Source organism: Bubalus bubalis, chromosome 3, assembly GCF_019923935.1.
Source record: "Bubalus bubalis isolate 160015118507 breed Murrah chromosome 3, NDDB_SH_1, whole genome shotgun sequence".
NCBI lineage: Eukaryota > Metazoa > Chordata > Mammalia > Artiodactyla > Bovidae > Bubalus > Bubalus bubalis.
The window spans coordinates 56,831,716-56,858,516 of NC_059159.1; the positions used below are offsets into that span (position 1 = coordinate 56,831,716).

Genomic DNA, 26,801 nt, shown 5'->3' on the forward strand with positions numbered 1-26,801 from the left:
TGCCAATAAAATGGGCAACGTGGAAGAAATGGACAAATTCTTAGAAAAGTACAACTTTCCAAAACTGGACCAGGAAGAAATAGAAAATCTTAACAGACCCATCACAAGCACGGAAATTGAAACTGTAATCAGAAATCTTCCAGCAAACAAAAGCCCAGGTCCAGACGGCTTCACAGCTGAATTCTACCAAAAATTTAGAGAAGAGCTAACATCTATCCTACTCAAACTCTTTCAGAAAATTGCAGAGGAAGGTAAACTTCCAAACTCATTCTATGAGGCCACCATCACCCTAATACCAAAACCTGACAAAGATGCCACAAGAAAAGAAAACTACAGGCCAATATCACTGATGAACATAGATACAAAAATCCTTAACAAAATTCTAGCAATCAGAATCCAACAACACATTAAAAAGATCATACACCATGACCAAGTGGGCTTTATCCCAGGGATGCAAGGATTCTTCAATATCTGCAAATCAATCAATGTGATACACCACATTAACAAATTGAAAAATAAAAGCCATATGATTATCTCAATAGATGCAGAGAAAGCCTTTGACAAAATTCAACATCCATTTATGATAAAAACTCTCCAGAAAGCAGGAATAGAAGGAACATACCTCAACATAATAAAAGCTATATATGACAAACCCACAGCTAACATTATCTTCAATGGTGAAAAATTGAAAGCATTTCCTCTAAAGTTAGGAACAAGACAAGGGTGCCCACTTTCACCATTCCTATTCAACATAGTTTTGGAAGTTTTGGCCACAGCAATCAGAGCAGAAAAAGAAATAAAAGGAATCCAAATTGGAAAAGAAGAAGTAAAACTCTCACTGTTTGCAGGTGACATTATCCTCTACATAGAAAACCCTAAAAACTCCACCAGAAAATTACTAGAACTAATCAATGAATATAGTAAAGTTGCAGCATATAAAATCAACACACAGAAATCCCTTGCATTCCTATACACTAACAATGAGAAAATAGAAAGAGAAATTAAGGAAACAATTCCATTCACCATTACAATGAAAAGAATAAAATACTTAGGAATATATCTACCTAAGGAAACTAAAGACCTATATATAGAAAACTATAAAACACTCATGAAAGAAATCAAAGAGGACACTAACAGAGAGAGAAATATACCATGTTCATGGATTGGAAGAATCAATATAGTGAAAATGAGTATACTACCCAAAGCAATTTATAGATTCAATGCAATCCCTATCAAGCTACCAACGGTATTCTTCACAGAGCTAGAACAAATAATTTCACAATTTGTATGGAAATACAAAAAGCCTCGAATAGCCAAAGCAATCTTGAGAAAGAAGAATGGAACTGGAGGAATCAACCTGCCTGACTTCAGGCTCTCTTACAAAGCCACAGTCATCAAGACAGTATGGTACTGGCACAAAGAAATATAGATCAATGGAACAAAATAGAAAGCCCAGAGATAAATGCAGGCACATATGGACACCTTATCTTTGACAAAGGGGACAAGAATATACAATGGATTAAAGACAATCTCTTTAACAAGTGGTGCTGGGAAAACTGGTCAACCACTTGTAAAAGAATGAAACTAGAACACTTTCTAACACCATACACAAAAATAAACTCAAAATGGATTAAAGATCTCAACGTAAGACCAGAAACTATAAAACTCCTAGAGGAAAACATAGGCAAAACACTCTCCGACATACATCACAGCAGGAATCTCTATGACTCACCTCCCAGAATATTGGAAATAAAAGCAAAAATAAACAAATGGGACCTAATTAAACTTAAAAGCTACTGCACAACAAAGGAAACTAAGAGCAAGGTGAAAAGACAGCCTTCAGAATGGGAGAAAATAATAGCAAATGAAGCAACTGACAAACAACTAATCTCAAAAATATATAAGCAACTCCTACAGCTCAATTCTAGAAAAATAAATGACCCAATCAAAAAATGGGCCAAAGAACTAAACAGACATTTCTCCAAAGAAGACATACAGATGGCTAACAAACACATGAAAAGACGCTCAACATCACTCATTATCAGAGAAATGCAAATCAAAACCACTATGAGGTACCATTTCACGCCAGTCAGAATGGCTGCAATCCAAAAGTCTACAAGCAATAAATGCTGGAGAGGGTACGGAGAAAAGGGAACCCTCTTACACTGTTGGCAGGAATGCAAATTGATACAGCCACTATGGAGAACAATGTGGAGATTCCTTAAAAAACTGGAAATAGAACTGTCTTATGACCCAGCAATCCCACTGCTGGGCATACACACTGAGGAAACCAGAAGGGAAAGAGACACGTGTACACCAATGTTCATCGCAGCACTGTTTATAATAGCCAGGACATAGAAGCAACCTAGATGTCCATCAGCAGATGAATGGATAAGAAAGCAGTGGTACATATACACAATGCAGTATTACTCAGCCATTAAAAATACATATGAATCAGTTCTAATGAAGTGGATGAAACTGGAGCCTATTATACAGAGTGAAGTAAGCCAGAAAGAAAAGCACCAGTACAGTATACTAATGCATATATATGGAATTTAGAAAGATGGTAACAATAACCCTGTATACGAGACAGCAAAAGAGACACTGATGTATAGAACAATCTTTTGGACTCTGTGGGAGAAGGAGAGGGTGGGAAGATTTGGGAGAATGGCATTGAAACATGTATAATATCATATATGAAATGAGTCACCAGTCCAGCTTCGATGCACGATACTGGATGCTTGGGGCTGGTGCACTGGGACGACCCAGAGGGGTGGTATGGGGAGGGAGGAGGGAGGAGGGTTCAGGATGGGGAACACATGTATACCTGTGGCGGATTCATTTTGATATATGGCAAAACCAATACAACATTGTAAAGTTAAAAAAAATTTTTTTTAAATCAATATTCAAAAAACGAAGATCATGATATCTGGACCCATCACTTCATGGCAAATAGATGGGGAAACAGTGGAAACAGTGACAGACTTTCTTTTCTTGGGCTCCAAAATCACTGCAGATGGTGACTGCAACCACGAAATTAAAAGACACTTGCTTCTTGGAAAAAAGCTATGACAAACCAAGACAGCATATTAAAAACATTACTTTGCTGACAAATGTCCATCTGGTCAAAGCTATGGTTTTTCCATTACTGGTTTTTCCAGTAATCATGCATGGATGAAGAGTTGGACCATAAAGAAAGCTGATGAAGACCATATGAAGACCATAAAGAACGGAGAAGAATTGATGTTTTTAAACTGTGGTGTTGGAGAACTTGAGATTCCCTCGGACTGCAAGGAAATCAAACCAGTCAATCCTCAAGGAAATCAGTCCTGAAAAATCATTGGAAGGACTGATGCTAAAGCTGAAGCTCCAATACTTTGGCCACCTGATGCAAAGAGCTTACTCCTTAGAAAAGACCCTGATGTTGGGAAAGACTGAAGGCAGGAGGAGAAGGGGCTGACAGAGGATGAGATGGTTGGATGGCATCACCGACTCAATAGACATGAGTTTGAGCAAGCTCCAGGAGTTGGTGATGGACAGGGAAGCCTGGGATGCTGCAGTCCATGAGGTTTCAAAGAGTCAGACACGACTGAGCAACTGAACTGAACTGAACATTTCTGTATATTTGAAATTTGTGCAATTTAAACCAATAAAAAAAAATTCTAATAAAGTTATGAGACTATAATTGTCATTAATAATAGCAGAAGAAAACGAAAACACCATTCTAAGATACTATGAAAAATGAAGGAATAATGAATGCTCACCAATGCCTAATTTTGCACAGGGAACAAAGTTAGGCTTTACCTATTGTGATTGATCAGTGTTTTTGGTTTTATTTTTAGTTGGGGGACTAAAAGAATATGTGTTCTTATTCACTAATAAAAGGTATTAGGCACCAAGAAACTGAAAAGTTAATGAAACGTATTATATCATAGACAGAAACATCTATGTATAGATCAGAACTACTTTCCTTGGGACAGTTTTCACAGTACTAATTTGGTTTGTGGATTTCCAAGATAGAGCCATGATCACGAAAACTAGCTTTGCAGTTAAAAAATTTTGGTGTTTAAGAATCAGGCAAGTCACTTCAATTTTTTAAACTTAATTACATAACAGTAATATAAATATAATAATACAAATGAAAGCATTTTGTAAAGTGAAAGCAAACACTTATGAAATGTGTTATCTCAGAGCATGTTCAGTCACCAAGTCATATCCAACTCTTTGCAACCCTATGGTCTGTGGCAAGCCAGGCCACAGATGGTCCCTCACCATCTCCCAGAGACTGACCAAGGTCATGCCCACTGAATCAGTGATGCCATCCAACCATCTCATCCTATATTGCCCTCTTCTTCTGCTTTCAATCTTTCCCAACATCAGGGTCTTTTCCAGTGACTCAGCTATTTGCATCAGGTGGCCAAAGTATTGGAACTTCAGCTTCAGAATCACTCCTTCCAATGAGTATTCAATGTTGATTTCCTTTAGGATGGACTGGTTTGATCTCCTTGCTGCCCAAGGGACTCTCAAGGTTCTTCTAAAGTGCCAGAGTTCAAAAGCATTAATTCTTCAGCACTCTGCCTTCTTTGTGGTCCACCTCACATCCGTACATGACTACTGGGAAGATCATAGCCTTGACTATATGGACCTTTGTCAGCAAAGTGATGTCTTTGCTTTTTAATACACTAGGTTTGTCATTGCTTTCCTGCCAAGAAGCAATGGTCTTCTAACTTCATGGCTGCAGTCAGCATCTGCAGTGATTTTAGAGCCCAAGAAGAGGAAATCTGTCACTGCTTCCACTTTTTCCCCTTCTATTTGCCATGAAGTAATGGAACCTGATGCCAAGATCTTATTTTTTTTAATACTGAGTTTTAAGCTGGATTTTTCACTCTCCTCTTTCACCCTCATCAAAAGGCTCTTTAGTTCTTCTCTTTCTGCCATTAGAGTAGTATCATCTGCATATCTGAGTTTGTTGATATTTCTCTAGCAATCTTGATTCCAGCTTGTAACTCATCCGGCCTGGCATTTCACAAGATGTGCTCTGCATATAAGTTAAAGAAACAGGGTGACAATGAGCAGCCTTGTCACACTCCTTTCTCAGTTTTGAACCAGTCAGTTTTTCATGTAAGGTTCTTACTGTTGCTTCTTGACCTGCATACAGGTTTCTCAGTAGTTAATTCGAACTTCTATAGCTGAGCTGATGTGAATCTGTTTCAAAGGCCATCCGAATCACATTTGTTTTATTCTATTCAACTTGTAATGTTGAATGTTGTCTGTTCCTACTAAAATACTCAAGAGTTTTATCTTACTAGGGCAATGGAGTGGCAAAGTAGGGTGATGAACCTGTTGCCAGGCTCCAAAGCTCATAAAATAGTAACCTATAAATTGGTTAAGAGTAGATTAAGTCTGCTGAATACTTGTTGTAACAGAAAGTGTGCTAAGGGTTTTCATTTAATCTTTAAAATACCAGTTTTAAAATCCATTCTATTACACTCTCCAGATTTTACATGAAGAAACTGAAGTTTAGAAAAGTAAAGTAACTTGTCCAAGTTCGCATGAGTAGATCAGAGGCAGAGCCGAAGTTTGGAGCCAGTTCTGTTCAATTCTAGAACCTATTTCTCATCTCTAAGTCACCTCTTACTGATATGGGATCTATAGACATGAAGCAGAGAACATAACTTTTAGTCCAATTAGATCTGCAAGCATTTTTATGCCTAAAAGACTGTAATGAATCATAGCCTTAAAAATATAAAATGTAATACTAAAAAAGAATTTAGATATCACCCTTAGTTTATTCTTTTACTTATTTAAGTACTCATTTGTTTATAGATGTTTATTGATCAATATTTATCAAAGTGGCTACATTAAAAGATAAAAGAATAAAATTAAATAATAAATAAATAAGAATTCTCCTTAAGTACTGATCCCCTGGAGAAGGGAATGGCTACCCACTCCAGTATTCTTGCCTGGAGAATCCCATGGACAGAGGAGCCTGGTGGGCTACAGTCCATGGGGTTGCAAAGGGTCAGATATGACTGAGTGACTGAACAAGAACAACATGAGATTTTATGCTTTCATGGCTATAATAGCTATTATACGGTACAAAGATGCATGAGATGCAAATTCTTATCTTTAGCTTGCTGTTCACAATAACACAATTTACTACAGAAAATAGTTAGTGTATGTTACATATTATCTAGTCCACCACTTCTATAAATGAGAAAATTGTAGTATAAAGAGTTAATACCTTGAATAAAAACTTGATTATCCAGTTAATCAAATCATGTTGTCACCAATCCAATGAAGACTAAGGGTCCCTAGTGTATTCCACCTGCTAATATAAATACAATGCACACAAATCAGCTGCTAGGGAAAGGAGTTTATAGTTTTGCTTGTTGAAATATATACCTTAGATAGTTCAAAAAACTAGATCTGTTTGACTCCTGAAAGGGAACAGAGAATAAAGTTATCCACCACCTTCCAGTAAAGGGATTCAGAGAGTAGCTGGAAGTGTTGTATTACAAAGTCCCTTCCGTTTCCCTGACTAATCACCACAGGGGATGTTTCAGGCCAAGTCTAGGGTTTCACTTCGGTTGTGATCCCCAGACTGAAAAGCTGCACTCTCATATTAATTGGCATAAAAATTGGTGCCTTGAATCTTCCCTTAGAGTAGAGCACTCAAGTTTGGAATCCAAAGCCTGACTGGGATTGTAGACCATGTTCTTCATAACTTCTACCAACTTAATTTAGACCATTTCCACCTGGAAAAGGTCTCTTTCAGGTCCTCTCTGCTCACTGTCTCACTAGGGTTGCATGTCCATGAGGGTAGATCAGATTTCTTTGGAAGTCAAGAAACCTTACAATGATACTACTCTCTTTCCTTCAAAACGAAAATATGATTTTTCAAGTTTTTGCCATTTGTACTTCCCATATGTGAGCTTGGATTTGTCCACTTCTTGCTATATGCACTTCTCACCTCGCCAAAGCTGCAGGACTGCTCCTGACATCCTAGTGACCTGTTGATGGTCTCTCTGCGGGAGTCCACTCCTGACACAGAGACAGAGAGCTGCATTAAAATGCTGAGTCATCCCCTGATCTCACCCCATCCCCTGGCCTCCTTGTAACCATTCCTGGGCTTCAGGGTGCAGTAAATACCATTAACATTTCTTCCCCTGGCCTGTAGAGGCCTCTGCCATCTGATTGGCCCTTCCTGCACCTCCTCCCCATCTTCTCCACCCTCCCTTAACTCACTAGGCCACAGTCTGCTGTTCTTTAGTTTCTGGTCATACCAAGTGTCTCCTCAGCTCAGAAATGCGGCCCTCACTCTTTTCTCTGCCTCAGCTGCTCTCCTGACACCCTTCACTCATTCCAGTCTTTTGGATTTCAGCCTAAATCTTCCTTCTAGGGACTTTTCCTCAGCCTATTTTATTTGTTATCTCAGCCATTTACCTTTTTTCCTATATAAAATGTACTCCCTCAGTGGGGAGAGTGGAAAAGCAATGAAAAGTAAACAAATAAGTGCTATTTGCTCTCCAATGATGATATTGATCTGTAGTTAGTTGAGCACATGCCTTCTCCATCAGAGCATAAGTCCAACAGCAGAGACCTGTCCATCCCTTTCACCACTGTATTCCCAGTTATAAGCCCATACCTGCACGTAAATAGGGCTTCCCTGGTGGCTCAGCTGGTAAAGAGTCCGGCTGCAATGTGGAGACCTGGGTTCAATCCCTGGGTTGGGAAGTTCCCCTGAAGAAGTGAACAGTTACCCACTCCAGTATTGTGGCCTGGAGAATTCCATGGACTATATACTCCATGGGGTCACAAAGAGTTGGACACAACTGAGCAACTTTCACTTTTACACATAAATATCTGCTGAGTGAATTAATATAAGAATTCTGTGGATCTTCCTATATATTCACATGTATATATATATGAATATGAATTGTGTACCTAATTATTTTGTCAGTACCATTAATTTTTAAGTTGTGCTCAGTTTTCTACACAGACAATCATTTTGTCAGGAGTAGGGAAGATAAATGTTTCATAGCTTATCCAATAACTATACCAAGTATTTTCCTTTCCCATGTTATCATATGGACTGAAACATCTGAGCAGATGTCTCCAGCTCCATCATGGGAAGTAGAGTACATGAGCAGGGAGAGCTCCAGAGCCCCAGTCTTGGTTCAAAACTGAGAGCTAAGCTTTTGTTGGTTTTCTAATCACTTTGCAAAAGAGTTATGAGGGGAAACGGGTTCTACTCTCAAAACTAAACTTGAAAATCACTGGGCTAGAACTTCTGGAACATATGAACAGTGGTATCCCAGCCATCCTTGTCTTTTTTAGAAATGATCATTTATTGACTATTTAATATGAGTCAGGTACAAGCTCTAGGCATTGTATATCAATATTTCCTTTTAACAAATAGTTTTTAAAAGACTAAGTGAAATGTCCATAGATGCAAAGAAAGTAAGTATTACAGTCAGGATTCAAATTCAGTTCTTTCTAATTCTAGCCGTTTCTCATAATTACGAAGTTAAATAAGGCCTTATATAAGGAGATTTTGAAATACTTTCTCCCCGTTAGTAATTTGACAAATTGTACTTTCTAAAACACGGCCACGACAGTACCTCTCACCCCACATAAGCCCCTGTGTCGTGACTGTGACAGTCACACCAGCGAGAGGCAGAGCCTACGTCCCCTCATCGCGAGCCAGGGTGACCTCTGCCCACACCCAGAAGTGACACGCTATAACTCCTAGGACCAAGTCACAGAAGAGAACACTGCTTCCTGTTCCTCTGGAGGCTTGCCTCAGTTTCTAGACACCATGACGTGAGGAAGGCCAAGAAGCCTTGGAGGGGATCCAAAGGCCCTAGTCCACAGCCCGGGCTGAATTCCTGGCTGGCAGGCAGAACTAGCTTGCCAGCCATGCAAGTGCGTCATCTTGAAAGTAGATCCTCTAAACCACCGTTTGTATACTCCATTGAGTTGCCCCAGCAAACACTGCATGGAGCAGGGGTGAGCTGGCTTCACTGCTGCTGCTGCTGCTGCTAAGTGGTTTCAGTCGTGTCCGACTCTGTGCGACCCCAGAGACGACAGCCCACCAGGCTCCCCCGTCCCTGGGATTCTCCAGGCAAGAACACTGGAGTGGATTGCCATTTCCTTCTCCACTGAGTCCTGCCTAAGTTGCAGATACACAAACAAAACAAATAATGGTTGTTGTTTCAAGCCGCTAAGCTTTGGGGTAGTTTGTTAAGCAGTAATAGATAACTAAAACAGAAGACATTCTATACACCAGAAAAGGTGAAAAAATTCTACTAACAATTAGGTTTTTGAATATACAGATTATATGTATTAGTATCAAGAATACAAAAAACATCGACAAAGCAAAAGACAACCTACTGAATGGGAAAAAGTATTTCCAAATGGTATGACTGATAAGGGCTTAATATCCAACATATATAAACAGCTCATATAACTCAACATAAAAAAAAAAAAAACCTCAGTTGAAAAATGAGCAGAACTGAATAGACATTTTCCAAAGAGGAAATTCAGGTGGCCAACAGGCACATGAAAAGATGCTCACCTTCGACAATCATCTAGGAAATGCAAATCAAAACCTCAATGAGATACCACCTCACACCTGTCAGAATGGCTATCATCCAAAAGAACACAAATACAAATGTTGGCAAGGACGTGGGAAAACGGAACCTTGTTACACTGTTGGCAGGAATGTACTTTGGTGCAGCCACTGTGGAAAACAGTAAGGAGATTACTAAAATAATAAAAATAGAATTACCGTATGATCCAGCGATTCCACTCCTGGTGTATATCAAAAAAAAAAAAAAAAAAAAACACTAATTCAAAAAGACAAATGCACTGCAATGTTCATAGCAGCATTATTTATAACTGCCAAGATATGGAAACAACCTAAGTGTCTGTCAACAGATGAAGGACAAAGAACATGTGGCACAGGCGAGGGGCTGCTGAGTCTCGATATCATCTGCCCACCGTGGTGCTGGGCACTGGCCTGCGTTGCCTGTCTCCGGAGGCCCAGGATAAATATAGCAGTGATGCTGATGCTGGCAAGCAAACTGAAGCATGAGGACAGTCTCAAAGGTCCTGGGTGTCACCCACAGCCTCTGACTCCACTCAGGGGGTTTCTGTGACAGACAGGCTGTTTGTTAAAGATGTTGCAGAACTTGAGGCTAATTTACCTTATAGGTGTAAAGTGCATTTTTCCGACCCAAGCGAGCTTCATTACTTTCAGCTGTCACCCTAGATAAGGGTTACTAACAGGTTGGAAAATTTCAGTTTGAAGCTGAAGTTTTCGATGCATACAACACGGTGCTTCCCAAAGTGAACTGCTTGACCCAGATCTGGCACCCCAAGTCCACAGGAAAAGGAGAGATACATCTCAGGGCACTGACTGGGCCCCCACAAGGATGCTGAAGGATGTTGTTTGGAGAAGAAACTCTTTATTTACTGATCCTTTGAATTTTGGTGATCCACTGGATATAGAAGCTGCAGAACATCATTTAGGGGACAAGGAGGTCTTCTGGAATAAAGGGGAAGACTACATTAGCATTACACCAGAGGATATGGGGAGAGGGACTGCAGGGCCCTGGACTGTGCCTTAGAAGTTGGTCTCCAACTGAAACCAGAAGGGAGCCTCCTCCCAAGTACTCAGCTCCCCTCAGTCCCACTGGGCCACCCAAGTCCTGTGATCCCTTGTTGTCCTGAGGAAGAGCCTCTTCCAGGCCACCCATTGCAGAGAGCCCCACATAAATATAGCCAGAAAATATATTTGGAGTTCTAAAAGAGTTATCTGCTTACCTTAAGATGCTTATATTTTGAACTATACCGCATGGACTGTTGATGAGATTCTCGAGAAGTTGTAATGAACTCAGCACTGAGGCTTGAGTTTGCTTTTCCCCCTCTCAGAGTTAGTCCTTACACGGGTGTTGCTAAGGGTGTGTTCAGCGCAGTCACAGATTGGCGCTCAGAACCCTGCTACAGACTTTGATTGGAGGCGAATTCTGGTAGCTGCTCCCATGAATGTCGCCCCTACTTAAATGCAGTGAAGCTTCCCAGAGTACAGAGCCATTCAGTGTAGAGCTCTTACTGCAATGTGTATTTTCCTGAATTTGGAAGAAATAATCCATGTCCCAGGGCTTCCCTTATGGCTCCGAGGGTGAAGAGTCCGCCTGCCATGCGGGACACCCGGGTTTGATGCTTAGGTTCAGAAGATCCCTTGGAGGAGGGCATGGTGACCCCCTCCAGTATTCTTGCCTGGAGACTCCCCATGGACAGAGGAGCCTGGCGGGCTACATTCATGGGGTCTCAAAGAGTCAGACACGACTGAGCAACTGACCACAACATGGCAATCCATGTCCCAAAAGTTCCTGGTGCTGGAAAAGAGACTACAGCAGGCCCTGGGCACCGCCCACTGGGACGGACGGTGATGGGAGGCCGGGAGCCAGCAGGGAGGTCTGGCAGTGGCTGTGGATGGCCTGGCATGTAACATGGTCTCCCCGCAGTTCACATCAGGGGATGCGCTACTCCTCCTCTGATAGCCCTGTGAGTCCTACAAGATCTCCCCTCCACCTGGCAGGACTCACGTGTCTGATGTATTTTTGGGGGCTGGATTCTGATTCCCTGAACCTCAACCTCAACCTCCTCACAATGCGTGGTTTCCAGGTGATGCATGGTGCTTGACAGTAAAAGATTTTTGTCTCTTAAAAAAGGAAGAAGAAGTGGTTTATATATACAATGAAATGCTACTTGATCATAAAACAGAAGGAAATTTTGCCATTTGCAGCAATATGGATGGACTTGGAGGGCATTATGCTAAGTGAAATAAGTCAGAGAAAGACTGACTGTATGCAATCACTTATATGTGGAATCTAAAGTAGAACAAGCTAATGCCTATAATGAGAAAGAAGCAGACTTACAGATACAGAGAACAAACTAGTGGTTACCAGTTTAGGGAGAAAAGTGGGGAGGAGGGTGAAGAGGTACAAACTGTTAGGGATAAAATAGACTACAAAGACATATTGGACAGCATGTGGAACACAGGCAATGTTTTACAACTAAAAAGGGAGTATAAGCTTTAAGACTGTGAATCAGTGTAGTGTAGACCTGTGACTTACATAGTACTGTGCATCAACTAGACTTCAATATAAAATATTAATCTCATCCCCCCAAAGAAAAAAGTACAGTGATTTTATGCTACCTTTCACTAAGCTATTACTGTTGTGGTTTACAACGTCAATCCTCTCCTTAAAGAATTATATTTTTACTTTTGCAGAATGCTTCAAAACCATGCTTTTATTGTTCAGTTTTAGCTCTTTTAAGCTATGTCTTTACTATTCTTGAATTCTTAATTTTGACCCATCCTCAAAGTTCTGTAAGCATTGATGATTGGCATTTAGCTTTAGGAAGAAGAGCTTGATTTGTGTTCCTTTCTAGAATGCATGACTTTCTGTGTTTTAAAAGCTTCAATTCATGCAGAAAGCTTGGTTTGTCGTTTATATTCAAGAATTTTGCCTTAGTACACCTAGGCATGTGTTTCATTAGTTTTTAGTGAGCCTTTTTTAAAGATTATTTATTATTTTGGTTGCCCTGGCTCTTTGTTGCTGCATGCGGGCTTTCTCCAGCTGTGGTGAGTCGGGTCTACTCTTCCTTGGGGTCGCGGGCTTTTCATGCAGTGACTTCTCTTGCTGCCGAGCACGGGCTCTAGGCGTGCAGGCTTCCGTAGCTCAGCACATGGGTACAGTCGCTGCAGCTCCTCGGCTCCAGAACGTGGCCTCAGAAGTTGTGGCGCATGGGCTTAGTTATTCCCCAGCACGTGGAATCTTCCTGGAGCAGGGGTGGAACCTTTGTCTCCTGCATTGGCAGATGAATTCTTATCCACTGGGCCACCAAGGAAGTCTTCAGTTCAGTTCAGTTCAGTTCAGTCGCTCAGTCGTGTCCGACTCTTTGCGACCCCATGAATCGCAGCATGCCAGGCCTCCCTGTGCATCACCAACTCCCGGAGTTCACTAGTGGATCTTTGTAAAGCTTCAAACAAATATTTCTTTAACTCAAAAATGTCTTCTGTCATTTAATTGTTAATTGTGTTCTTCTGGTTTAATTTCCTGCTCTGGAATTCCTATTTTGCATAATTACATCTGTTGGATTCCTTATTTCTTATCTTTTTTCTCATTATTTTCAATTATTGGTTGTTTTCCTGTGAGTCTTGAGAGAGCTCTCAAGTTTTTTTTTTTTTTTTCAGCTTCATTAATTGATTTTTTTCCAGTATAATTTAGGGCATTCATTCCTTCAGCAGGGGGTGAACATGCCAAAGACATTTCTAATTTTCACTCATTCTTTCCAGACCTCAATTATTTCCTTATTCATGATAATCAATCCTCATTTTGGAGATGAACTATCTTCTTGGGTCCTATTGCAAACAAGATTTTAAATCTTTTAAAATGTTCGCTCTTTGCTTGTGACATATTTTGGTGCAATTTAGTAGGAAAAGATAAGCAGCGCTGGGAATGGGAACTGAAAGGAGAAATATTCGGCAGTACTGTGTACTGTGACTCTTAGTACTGATGTATCTGTTTTAGACTCCAGGGTTAATTATGGAGTGTTATCCATTTTGGCTCTAGTTTCTAACATATCTTCATGGAGAATATGAAGCATAAATATTATGCAAAAATAGCAATGAGAAAAGCTTAGGCAGACTCAAAGTGCTCTCATAAGGATGGGACATCTTGCAAGGCAACACCATGTAGCCGTTTTGATGATACATTTATTGACATGGAAAGATGTTTGCCATATACAGTTAGTGCTAAAAGCACATTTTTGAAAACATATGCAGCCTGATCCTATTTTTTGTGAGAAAAGTAGCATACATATTAGTCATAGTCACAGGCTGGAGAACTGTAATCTTTCTGTTCAAAATGGGGCTTCCCTGATAGCTCAACTGGTAAAGAATCCTCCTGCAATGCAGGAAACCTGAGTAAAGAATCCGCCTGCAATGCGGGAGACCTGGGTTCGATCCCTGGGTTAGGAAGGTCCCCTGAAAAAGGGAACAGCTACCCACTCCAGTATTCTGGCCTGGAGAATTCCATGGACTGTATACTCCATGGGGTCTCAAAGAGTTGGACACGACTGAGCAACTTTCACTTTCACTTTGTTCAAAGCAGTTCAATTTGCTAAATCAATACAAACTTGCAGTCAGTAGAGGGCGCAAGAAGTGAGGTGAAAAAGCTGATGTATGAGTAGGATGAAATTTTTCATAACATAAAGATTATTCTGATTTTCTCTCCATTTGTTTATCAAAGAAAATTTCAAAAGGATCACAGAAGCATAATTGCAGCTTGACTATCATTCTGCAGAATGTTTGGTGTTAGCTAGAGAGTCAAAGCATATACTTTCAGTGGGTAAAGGGAACAGAAAATTATAGAGTGCCTATTTTGTGCCAGGCACTAACATATACATAATACACTGTAGTATGCTACATAGAACATATTTTGATATTGCATCAGACACTGCAAGCAGATTGACACAGTCTTGATTAAACTATAAATCTTGGAGATACTGACAAAATCTCACAGCTACAGATCACTTTGCAGTTATTAAATGCTTTCAGATTTACTATTTCTTTTCATACAACATTCTGTAGAACAGACTCTTCTTTTAAAGATGAAGGTGGGGTGGTTTCTGGAGGTGTGTCAAGATGAGAGATTCTCTGAGCAAGGTTTTTATTTCTGGGTATGCTGATTTCCTCATGCTGTCTCTCAAATAATCAAGAAATCTTCAGATATAAACAACACCTTGGCCTCATGAAAGAAGCTCATGATACTAGCAATAAATAATACCAACATACATCAAAGGATTTGTGTTCTCCATTATTTTTTTTATAGGATTTGACATGATACCTCACATCTCTGACTCTTGGATTAATTAATATAGATTTGGTGGTTTCCAAAAGTCAGTGCTGTGAGAAGGCTCAAGAGAGGACCCCAGTGACAACTAGAAAGAAAGAGGGGCCCTCAGCCCTACAGCTACAAGGAACTGAATTCTGCTGACAGCCCCACGAGCTTGGAAGAGGATCCTGAGATCCAGAAAGGAATACACCCCACTGATATCCTGATGGCAGCCTTGTGAGAACCTGAGCAGGAAACTCAGGATGGTCTACAATAAATAATCAAACTGATCACATGGACCACAGCCTTGTCTGATTCAGTGAAACTATGAGCCAAACCATGTAGGGCCACCCAAGAGAGACGGATCATGGTACAGAGTTCTGATAAAACGTGGAGAAGGGAATAGTAAACCACTTCCTCATTCATGCCTTGAGAACCCCATGAAAAGGCAAAAAGGTATGACACTGAAAGATGAACTCTCCAGGATGGTAGGTGCCCAATGTGCTACTGGAGAAGAGGGGAGAAATAGCTCCAGAAAGAATGAAGAAGCTGAGCCAAAGTGAAAACAACACACAGTTATGGATGTGACTGGTGGTCAAACAAAGTCCAATGCTATAAAGAAGAATATTGCATAGGAACCTGGAATGTTAAGTTCATGAATCAACATAAATTGGAAGTGGTCAAACAGGAGATAGCAATGGCACCCCACTCCAGTACTCATGCCTGGAAAATCCCATGGACAGAGGAGCCTGGTGGGCTGCAGTCCATGGGGTCGCGACGAGTCGGACACGACTGAGCGACTTCACATTCACTTTTGACTTTCCTGCATTGGAGAAGGAAATGGCAACCCACTCCAGTGTTGCCTGGAGAATCCCAGGGACGGGGAAGCCTGGTGGGCTGCCGTCTATAGGGTCGCACAGAGTCGGACACGACTGAATCAACTTAGCAACAAACAGGAGATGGCAAGAGTGAACACTGACATTTTTGGAAACAGTGAACTAAAAGGGACTGAAATGGGTGAATTTAACTCAGATGACCATTATATCTACTACTGTGGGCAAGAATCACTTAGAAGAAATGGAGTAGCCCTCATAGTCAACAAAGAATCCGAAATGCAGTGCTTGGATTCAATCTCAAAAGCAACAGAATTATCTATGTTCATTTTCTGGGCTATCTATTCAATATCATTAATCCAAGTCTATGCCCCAACCACTAATGCCAAAGAAGCTGAATTTGAATGGTTCTATGAAGACCTACAGGACCTTCTAGAACTAACACCAAAAAAAAAAAAAAAAAAAAAAAAGATGTCCTTTTCATCATAGTGGACTGGAAAGCAAAAGTAGGAAGTCAAGAGATACCTAGAGTAATAGGCAAGTTTGGCCGTGGTGGACAAAATGAAGCAGGGCAAAGGCCAACAGAGTTTTGCCAAAAGAACACACTGGTCACAGAACAATCCCTCTTCCATAAACAAAAGAAATGACTCTACACATGTACATTACCAGATTGTCAATACTGAAATCAGACTAATTATATTCTTTGCAGTCAAAGATTGAGAAGCTCTATACAGACAGCTAAAACAAGACTGGGAGCTGACTGTGGCTCAGCTCATGAACTCCTTATTGCAAAACTCAGACTTATACTGAGGAAAGTAGAGAAAACCACTAGACCATTCAGGTAACTTATGATTATACAGTGGAAGTGACAAACAAATTGAAGGGATTCGATCTGATAGACAGAGTACCTAAGAACTATGGATGGTGATTTGGGACATTGTACAAGATGTTGTGATCAAGACTATCCCTAAGAAAAGGAAATTCAAAAGGGAAAAATGGTTGTCTGAGGACGCCTTAGAAAGAGCTGAGAAATAAGAGAAGTGAAAGGCAAAGAAGAAAAAGAAAGATATATCCAACTGGATGCAGAGTTCCAAAGAATAGCAAGGAGCAATAAGAAAGCCTTCCTCAGTGATCAATGCAAAGAAGTAGAGAAAACAATAGAATGGGAAAGACTAAAGATCTCTTTAAGAAAATTAGAGATACCAAGGGACATTCCATACAAAGATGAACACAATAAAGGAGAGAAATGGTATGGACCTAAAAGAAGCAGAAGATATTCAGAAAGGTGGCAAGAATACATAGAAGAAATATACAAAAGTGATCTTAATAGCCCAGATAATCACAATGATGTGATCACTCACCAAGGGCCAGATATCCTGGATTGTCAAGTCAAGTGGGCCTTAGGAAGCATCATTACAAACAAAGCTAGTGGAGGTGATTGAATTCCAGCTGAGGTATTTCAAATCCTATAAGACCATGCTCTTAATGTGCTTCACTCAATGTGCCAGCAAATTTGGAAAACTCAGCAGTGGACACAGGACTGGAAAAGGTTAGTTTTAATTCCAATGCCAAAGACAGGCAATGCCAAAGAATGTTCAAACTACTGCACTTTTGCACTTATTTCACATGCTAGCAAGGTCATGATCAAAATTCTCCAACTAGGCTTCAACAGAACATGAACCGAGAACTTCCAGATGTGCAAGCAGGATTTAGAAAAGGCAGAGAAACCAGAGATCAAATTGCCAACATCTGTAGAATCATAGAAAAATTAAAAGAATTCCAGAAAAACACCTACTTCTGCTTCACTGACTAAGCCTTTGACTGGGTAGATCACAACAAATTGTGGAAAATTCTTAAAGAGATGCGAATACCAGACCACCTTACATGCCTCCCGAGAAATCTGTATGCAGGTCAAAAAACAACAGAACGGGACATGGAGCAACAGACTGGTGCCAAATTGGGAAAGGAGTACATCAAAGCTGTTTATTATCACCTTGCTTATTTAACTTATATGCAGAGTACATCATGCAAAATGCCAGGCTGGATGAAGCAAAAGCTGGAATCAATATTGCCAGGTGAAATATCAATAACCTTAGATATGCAGATGACACCAACTTTATGGCAGAAAGTAAAGAGGAAATAAAGAGCCTCTTGATGAAAGTAAAAGAGGAGAGTGAAAAATCTGGCTTAAAACTCAACATTCAAGAAATGAAGATCATGGCATCCAGTCCCATCACTTCATGGCAAATAGATAGGGAAACAATGGAAACAGTGACAGACTTTCTTTTCTTGGGCTCCAAAATCACTGCAGATGGTGACTGCAGCCATGAAATTAAAAGTCACTTGCTCCTTAGGAAAAAGCTATGTCAAACCTAGACAGCATATTAAAAGCAGAGATATTACTTGGCTGACAAGGATCAGTCTAGCCAAAGCCATGATTTTTCCAGTAGTCATGTATGGATGAGAGAGTTGGTCCGTAAAGAAAGCTGAGTGGTGTAAAATTGATGCTTTTAAACTGTGGTATTGGAGAAGGCTCTTGAGAGTCCCTTGGACTGCAAGGAGATCAAACCAGTCAATCTTACAGGAACTCAGTCCTGAATATTCATTGGAAGGACTGGTGCTGAAACTGAAATCCGATACTTTGGCCACCTGATGGGAAGAACTGACTCACTGAAAAAGACCCTGATGCTGGGTAAGGTTGAAGGCAAGAGAAGGGGTTGACAGAGGATGAGATGGTTGGATGGCATCAGCGACTCTATGGACGTGAGTTTGAGCAAGCTCCAGGAGTTGGTGAAGAACCAAGAAGTCTGGCATGCTGCAGTCCATGGGGTCACAAAGAGTAGGACACGACTGAGCGACTGAACTGACCTGAGCTGATTTGGAGAGATGCACTGAAAAAAATATGAAAAATAAAAGCAGTGTGGAGAGGATATGTCCTGTTTGTTGTTTTTCCTCTAAAGTGGTCTCTCTTTTAAAAAGTAATCATGATTGTGAATGGTGGTACTCTTGTTCTTTTCAGTACTTATTTAGCAAAAGACAGCAAGCACATAGATACAGAGGACAGATTAGTGTTTGGATTGGGTGTCATAGGTGAATTGGAGCTTTTTTGTTCATTTGGATTTAAATAAGTCAAATCGTTCTTTGAAAAAAAAAATTATATCATTTACACAAAATCTGTCCCATTAGTGTTAACTCTATCCCCAGAGATGCCAGCTGAGACTCACATGGGACCTTTGTCAATGTCTGCTGTGACATGACATTTACTGCTTGCCAATTCTTGGCCCATTCCAATTCCCAACCATCATTGTCCTCAGATACTTTTCCCAGAGTGTGAGAGGGAACAGGGAGAAGAAACTCATTCAGGAGGAATCATTCCTAAGGCATCTGGATACAGATGAGATCTCCTCCTATGTGCATGTCATGCAGACTTCATGTAGATACAAAGGGATGGGACTGGGTTCCTAGTGAGAAATTTAGTCTCTTCACTTCTGCTTGGTCTGTATGGAGCAGTTCCCTGGTTACTTCCCCGGATTTGTGACTGGTTGACCACGCAAGGGAGGGAGGAGGGAAGTCAGCTGAAGGGGCAGCAGCATCCCTTTGTCAAAGGCCCTGGGAGGGGCAAAGGGGGTTGAGCAGCACAGGGGAGAGTGAGTCATTTCTCTCCACTGACTGCAAACTCCACACTCACAGCTCACATCTCTCAGGAATCCAGAGTCCTCTTTGCCACAGTGGTGGATATTTTCTTCCTGATGCTCTTTGCCATCATGAAGTGAAGTGAAGTGAATGAAAGTCGCTCAGGCATGTCTGACTCTTTGGGACCCCATGGACTGTAGCCTGCCAGGCTCCTCTGTCCACGGAATTCTCCAGGCAAGAATACTGGAGTGGGTAGCCATTCCCTTCTTTAGAGGATCTTTGCAACCCTGGGATAAAACTCAGGTCTCAGGCATTGCAGGCAGATTCTTGACCATCTGAGCCACCAGTGAAGCCCATCATAAGTCTGCTCGTTTTGTCCTACATTATTTATCTGTTCTAGGGGCCTACAGAGGCGATGTGGAGTCCACAGCTTGGGGAGGTGGGGGAAGATGAATCGGACTGGCCTAGAATCCTGCTTGGGGATGCACCAGTGAGTTTTTGCTTCTGGTCACTATTTTAGGCATTGATTGAAAAACAAAACTGTTAAAAATCTTGTTTTCCTATTTTTTCCTTAGATGCATTGATATAGCATTTCTCAGAACACTCTGAAAAGTGTAAGAGGCACCAACTTCTTTCTTAAAGACCTAATTTAAAATGCAATTATTGGGAGGGGAGTTCAGGATTGGGAACACATGTACACCCGTGGTGGATTCATGTTGATGTATGGCAAAACCAATACAATATTGTAAAGTAATTAGTATCCAATTAAAATAAATAAATAAAAAGAAAAAAACAAAAATAAAACCGTAAATGTGAAGAATTTTGCAGTAGAATGACTTTGGAATAGTGTCAGGGCAGGGGGAGGACTATTAATTCTCAGCTTTCTCTTCAAGGTGGGTGCTCAAAAAAAGTTTGAAATCCTACACCAGTCTCTCCCTCCTCATTTTGATTTTTACTGGTCTGAAATTCCCAAGCACACACTATTCTCGATCAGCAATGAAAACTACTGGGGTTCTAGGCTGCCAAGCTTCTCAGTCAAGCTCTCCAGGAGGCCAGCGATGAGGACTTTACCCACACATGTTCATGTCTCCCACTCATGAGATGAATCCACAGGCACTGCCATCCGTGGCCACCATTCCGCCTGCTTGGCAGGGGCAGCAATGTCTTCGCATGCCCCACTGAGCAAGCCTGCTGTCCTCTGCCCACAGGCATACTGCCCCGAGGACCACACGAGGCCAGGCTGCTCTGGACTGCCTCGGGGCATTTCAGGGATCCCAGCACTCCATGACAAAAAAGTGGATGATGTTCCTGCTGCTCTCTGAGTCCTGCGTCTGAACCTTATGCAGAAGTTTCCCTACCTAGGGCACCTGGCTCAGGAGGCTGGCTGGAGAACCAGGCAGTTACAGCCACCCTGGAGGAGAAGAGGAAGAAGAAGGTCAAGATCTATTTCCACAAGAAGCAGCAGCTCATGAGACTATGGAAGCAGGACAAAAAGAACAGAGAAGGAAATTTACAAGTTCCCAGAGATCCTCAATACCCATGCATTCCTACTCTGAGCACTCAATAAAACAGACTGCTTATTCTTTTTTAAAAAAACAAAAGCCAAAAACTGTCCATGAGCTCTTCAGATAACCTAATAGCAGATGCGTGGCATCCAGTCCCATCTCTTCATGGCAAATAGATGGGGAAACAGTGGAAATAGTGACAGACTTTATTTGGGGGGGCTCCAAAATCACTGCAGATGGTGACTGCAGCCATGAAATTAAAAGATGCTTGCTCCTTGGAAGAAAAACTATGGCAAACCTAGATAGCATATTAAAAAGCAGAGTCATTATTTTGCCAACAAATGTCCATCTAGTCGAAGCTATGGTTTTTCCAGTAGTGATGTATGGATGTGAAAGTTGGACTATAAAGAAAGCTGAGTGCTGAAGAAGACTCTTGAGAGCCTTGCAAGCAGTTCCAACCAGTCCATTTTCAAGAAAATCAGTCCTCAATATTTATTGGAAGGACTGATGCTGAAACTGAAACTCCAATACTTTGCCCACCTGATGCGAAGAACTGACTCCTTGGAAAAGACCCTGATGCTGGGAAAGATTGAGGGCAGGAGGAGAAGGGAACGACAGAGGATGAGATGGTTGGATGGCATCACTGACTCAATGGACATGAGTTTGAGCAGGCTTCAGGAGTTGGTGAAGGACAGGGAAGCCTGGCATGCTGCAGTCCATGCGGTCACAAAGAGTCAGACACAATTGAGCAACTGAATGACTGAGATGGGGAAAAGTGGAAACAGTGACAAATTTATTTTCTTGAGCTCAAAAATCACTGCAGACAGTGACTGCAGTCACAAAATTAAAAGATGCTTACTCCTTGGAAGAAAAGCTATAACAAACCCAGACAGCATATTAAACAGCAGAGACATCACTTTGCAGACAAAGGCCCATAGACTCAAAGCTACAGTGTTTCCTGTAGTCACTTACAGATGTGAGATTTAGGCCACAAAGAAGGCTGAGGGACAAAGAATTGATGCTTTTCTAATTGTGGTGCTGAAGAAGACTCTTGAGAGTCCCTTGGACTGCAAGGATAAAACCAGTCAATCCAAAAGGAAATCAACCCTGAATATTTATTGGAAGGACTGATGCCGATGCCGTAGCTGAAGCTCCAATACTTTGGCCACCTGATGCGAAGAGCTGTCTCATTGGAAAAGACATGATGCTGGGAAAGATTGAAGGCAGGAGGAGAAAGGGATGACAGAGGATGAGATGGTTGGATGGCATTACCGACTCAATGGACATGACTTTGATTTAACTCCAGGAGCTAGTGAAGGACAGGGAAACCTGGCATGCTTTTAGTCTATGGGGTCACAAAGAGTCTACTTAGGGACTGAACAATGACGACAATGGGAAAAACATCCTGTTCATTGCTCTAAACCATGTGTTACTGTAAAAATACTTAGACCTCACCATTTTAGAAACACCTACCACTTCTTTCAGATGAGATATCTCCAAGCCTTGTATTGAAAGGAAATTATTATTTTAACCTTAGAGAAGGATCATGAAGTACAGAAAAAGTTGGAATATAGAGATTATCTGTGATGCATTTAAAGAGGAACAGAATGATTCAGGGTGGTTTTTTGAGATGGTCAGACTGCAAAGAAAATACTCTGAGGAAGTCAGGCTTCAATAGTCACAAACTTCAAATGGAAGAGCTAGATTAAATGGTAACCAAGCTCTCTTGTAGCCCTAACAGTATATGCATTCAGGACTTTTTGACATGTCTGTGTAGTTTTAATATTTGTGAATGCTTGTAGCCTTCATGTTTGGGATGTGAAATAATTAATGGGGAAGTTCTGGCTGACTGCAGCTGGATGGTGGCATACACACACACACACACACACACACAAAGTATCAAAGCCTACGTTTCCATGCAGCAGAGGTTTTTCTCAGCTGAACTCAACATGGAAACTAATTCATTCTGTTAAAAAAGGGAGGGAGGTATATAAACCAGCCCACCACAGTGCTGGGAGAGCACAGAGGCCACAGCGATGGAATGCCCAGGGTGTAAAGGAAGTCATAAAGTAGGTAAGCAAAGAGAGAGAGACAGAGTGGGGGGAGACCCTTCCTGAAGATAATAAATAACTGGAGAGGAATTCCATAGGCTGTACTAGAGGAAAAACTCTTTACAAAGAGTGAAGAGGCTCCCTTATTAATGCCACGTATTCTGTGCAATTACAGATGTAAAACCTGGTAACTTCCTGCACTGACATTCAAGGCCAGGAAACAAGGGAGCCCCAGCACAGAACAGAACAGAAAGGTGCTAAGGAAAGTGTTTGACAGCCTCTGGAGGCCACAGAACACTGGACCAGACTTGGGCAGAGAGGGCCCCCTCAGGCCCGGCTGGGTCCTTATTAGACCCACAAGGCCTATCTTGGGCAGGGAGTTGAGCCTTTAAGGCTTCCACAGTCTGTTCATTTTAACAAAGTTCCTTGTGTTTATAATGCTCCAGATTAAAGATCTCTTCCAGATATTGGTACAGGGCACTGTACTGTTTGCATAACCTGAATTTTCAGTACTCCCCAAGCTTTGTGTCTGGAGAAAACATGAGAGAACCCTGTCTTCCTCACGTTGCCTTCAGCAGGCTTCCTTCTTCACTTCGCACTTTTACAGACCCATTCTCATTCCATCCATGGGCAATGCAAAGGCACAAGGCTGAGGGTTACAAGTGAGGGAAACCGAGGCACAGGGATGCTAACTGGTTTGTCCAGCGTCACCACATCTGAAACATAGAGCCCACCAGGATAAGCTAAAATGTAACTCTTCTGACACCTAGTGCGTCAGTCAAGTTTTGCTAAGGGGACTTCCCTGGAGGCCCAGTGCTTAACAACCCACCTGCTCAGCTGCAGGGGACCTTCAGGGGACGCAGCTGAGATCCCTAGTTGGGGAGATAAGCTCTCACATGCCTCGGAGCAACGAAGCCTGTTCGTGGCAACTGCTGAAGCCCTCACATTCCGGAGTCCACACGCCACACGAAAGATCCCTCATGACACAACAGGAGTCAACAGTGAAGGCCTCATGCAGCCAAATAAATAGACCTTTTTTTTTTTTTTTTAAGTTTTAAGGTTTAAGGCGCTGTGCGTTGGCACCGGGGACACAAGGATACACTAGGCAAAACCCCTACTCTGGAACTCGGGATCTCAGGGGAGATAAATGAGCAGCAACTGCCCACATGACTTGGTTCGGGCTATGATGTTTGTAAGTCTAGGGCAGTGCCCTCAACCAGGTACAGCTTTGCTCCTCAAGAGACATTTGGCGGTGCCTGAAGACATTTCCGGTTCTCATAACTCGGGAGCTGCTACTGGCATCTCGTGGGTAGAGCCAAGAATGCTGCTAAGATTCGTCAATAAACAAGACAGCCTCCCACAGCAAAGAGCTATCCAGCCCCAAATGTCCAAAGAGCCTAGGTTGAGAAAAACCCTAGCATAGAGCAGTATAGGGATACAGTGTAAGAAACTCAACTCTGCCTGGTCCTAAAATTGTGGAAGCAGGTGATGCTTGAAGTATCAGGAAAAATGAGTAAATAGCATCCCGAGTATCCAAAAGAACCAACAGGTGAGAGGAACATGAAATAGTCTATTGTACAGATATCTATAATTTTATCTAAGCTGAAGGTGACTCTTTAATGAAGTGGAACCATTGATGGTATTAACCAGAGACGTGTAGGCTCATGCACTCAATAGATTGTTATATTAGTGTTGAGCAGAAGATCTCAAACTTCATGTGGGGTATGAATAAAAAATACAGATTCCAGATCTACCAACATACACACACATGCACAAATATCCTGATGCAGTAACACAGTAGGTCTAGAGTAGAGCCCTGAAACCAGTACTTTTTATAAGTACTCCGTGCAAGTCTAAAGCAGGTAATCCAACTCCTCACTGGTATACAGAATATATTTGACAGTGGTAAAATTGCAAACTCAAAGAAAATAAAAAGGAATTTCAGAAAGAGACTAAACAAGTAGACTAAATCTTTTCTCTGTTCTGAACTGGGTGCTTATATAGGAATCTACTGCTTTAGTACAAGTCACACAGCAGGATAGCTACTCTTCCTGGATTCCTGGGATGGGAGAAGCACTGAAGAATTGCACACTCCAAGTGACACTTTCTGGGCAGTTCTTGGGGATCCCAATTGCTTCTCCAACTTCAAAAATTCTGTGTCCCCAAACCTTGCAGACACAGCAGTACTTGCTTCCTGTCCCCAAAGAGACTCATCCCTGGGCTTCCCCATCAGTCATATCACGAGAGCTTGGGTAGTTTTGTTAGCTCTTTCCCTTAGTCCTCTCATCTATGTGCTCTGATAATGATATGGGAAATTATAGAAGCCCAAATAGGATTTTTAAAATAGAAAGAAAAGAATAGTAAAGAATCTACAAGACAGGACCCTGAGATCTGACAGATGGGACTCAGAGGTTGGGTGTCTTGCCCAAGGCCACAAAGAGGAAAAAAGCTTCAAACTCATTCATGTTGATATATGGCAAAACTAATACAATATTGTAAAGTAATTAGCCTCTAATTAAAATAAATTTAAATTAAAAAAAAAAAAAAAAAAAAAACTCAGATTTCCTGACTTTCAGTTTATGGTTGCTTTCATTGCTCAAGAGTGAAGAGTCAGAAATGTTAATTTTGTTGTGGAAACGACCCAAAACCTTACCCTGTAACCCTAGAAAGAAAGAAGGAGTCATATCAGAACTGTAAAGAAAATTTTCCAAACTAAGTTTACCTTAGAAAATAAATAGAAATAAATAGGGGAGAGAGGCCCCGCTGAGATCATGGAACCCCTCAAGTTAGAAGTCATCCAGAGATGCCAATGGCAAACTTACTGACCAGGCTCTGTGGTCCGTTGGAGTTCAAGGTGGACTTGGAGCCCTCAGTGAGAAGGAGGAAAGAAAATGCATTCTCATTCTTTGGCCATGTGCTATCTTAGGGCATTAGTTTTACCAAGTTTTACAATTGCTTTCACAAAGACAATAATGCCTGTTTCCTAGGTAGTTTATCTAAGTAAACAAGGAGACAGAAAGGTACCTTTGTGAAACAAGACTTTAAAATTTTTATCTAAAGAAAGAAGCGAGAGATCTGTTCTCCACTATTCCATAAGATAAGTTCGTTAAGATAAATAGTTCTAGTTTGACCTCAGTTCTTCTTGGCAAATGGCTCCCTTTCCCACCACCCACCCACGTCGAGAACATCAAAGTTTTAAAGTGAATAAAAATGTTTCCAAACAGTTTCTTCAGCTGATCCTATTCTCATCAATGGGTCGCTACAGAGGTTCTGTGGGAAGGTGATTGTATGTTTTTTCTGGCAAAACAAGCTTGTCCAAACCCAGAGTTTACTCTGTTGTGACTGTAAATTCCTGTGAGCAACAGAAAGAATGCATATCATCTGAACACAGAAACGATAATGCACAGGAATTAGGAGGTAATCTTTAAACAGGCTGTGATTCTAGTTTCACCATTTTCCAAATAGTGACTTCCCCAAACAAGTCACTTAATCTCTTCATTTGTATATCAACACTGTCTGACACCTACCTGTCGGATTACTTATGAGTATTAAATGAAAAATAAATCTATAAAAAGCATATAACAATATAATACCAAGTAACTGTTCAATAAATATGTGTTTCTTATTAGGTAAAGCCATTGCAGAGTCTACAGGATGCCCACCACCCAAGAATCTTGGAAAACTGCAAATATTAAATGAATAATTAGTTACAACTAAATAACTAATGTACTTAGCACTAAATATCTGGACACTTTAAAGTAATCCATTTGAATAATATCTCAGTTTTCAAGTTTATATCTGACTTCAGTGTAGAGTCATCCTTTTATTTGTTTACTTATTTGGCAAAAATTTTCCTTACTCATTCAC

At 41.2% G+C, this 26,801-nt stretch overlaps 1 protein-coding gene, 1 non-coding gene and 1 pseudogene across 2 annotated transcripts in view; 2 read left to right on the forward strand and 1 right to left on the reverse strand.

The window, feature by feature from the left end:
• LOC102412899 (phosphatidylcholine transfer protein) overlaps positions 1-26,801 on the reverse strand; it is a 276,982-nt gene that overhangs the window by 219,151 nt on the left and 31,030 nt on the right. The gene's annotated exons all lie outside the window — the stretch shown is intronic.
• LOC112583481 lies at positions 10,068-10,634 on the forward strand (annotated as a pseudogene).
• Positions 20,427-20,511, forward strand: LOC112584098. The gene has a single exon (XR_003108447.1). It is a non-coding gene; the product is annotated as a small nucleolar RNA Z195/SNORD33/SNORD32 family (small nucleolar RNA).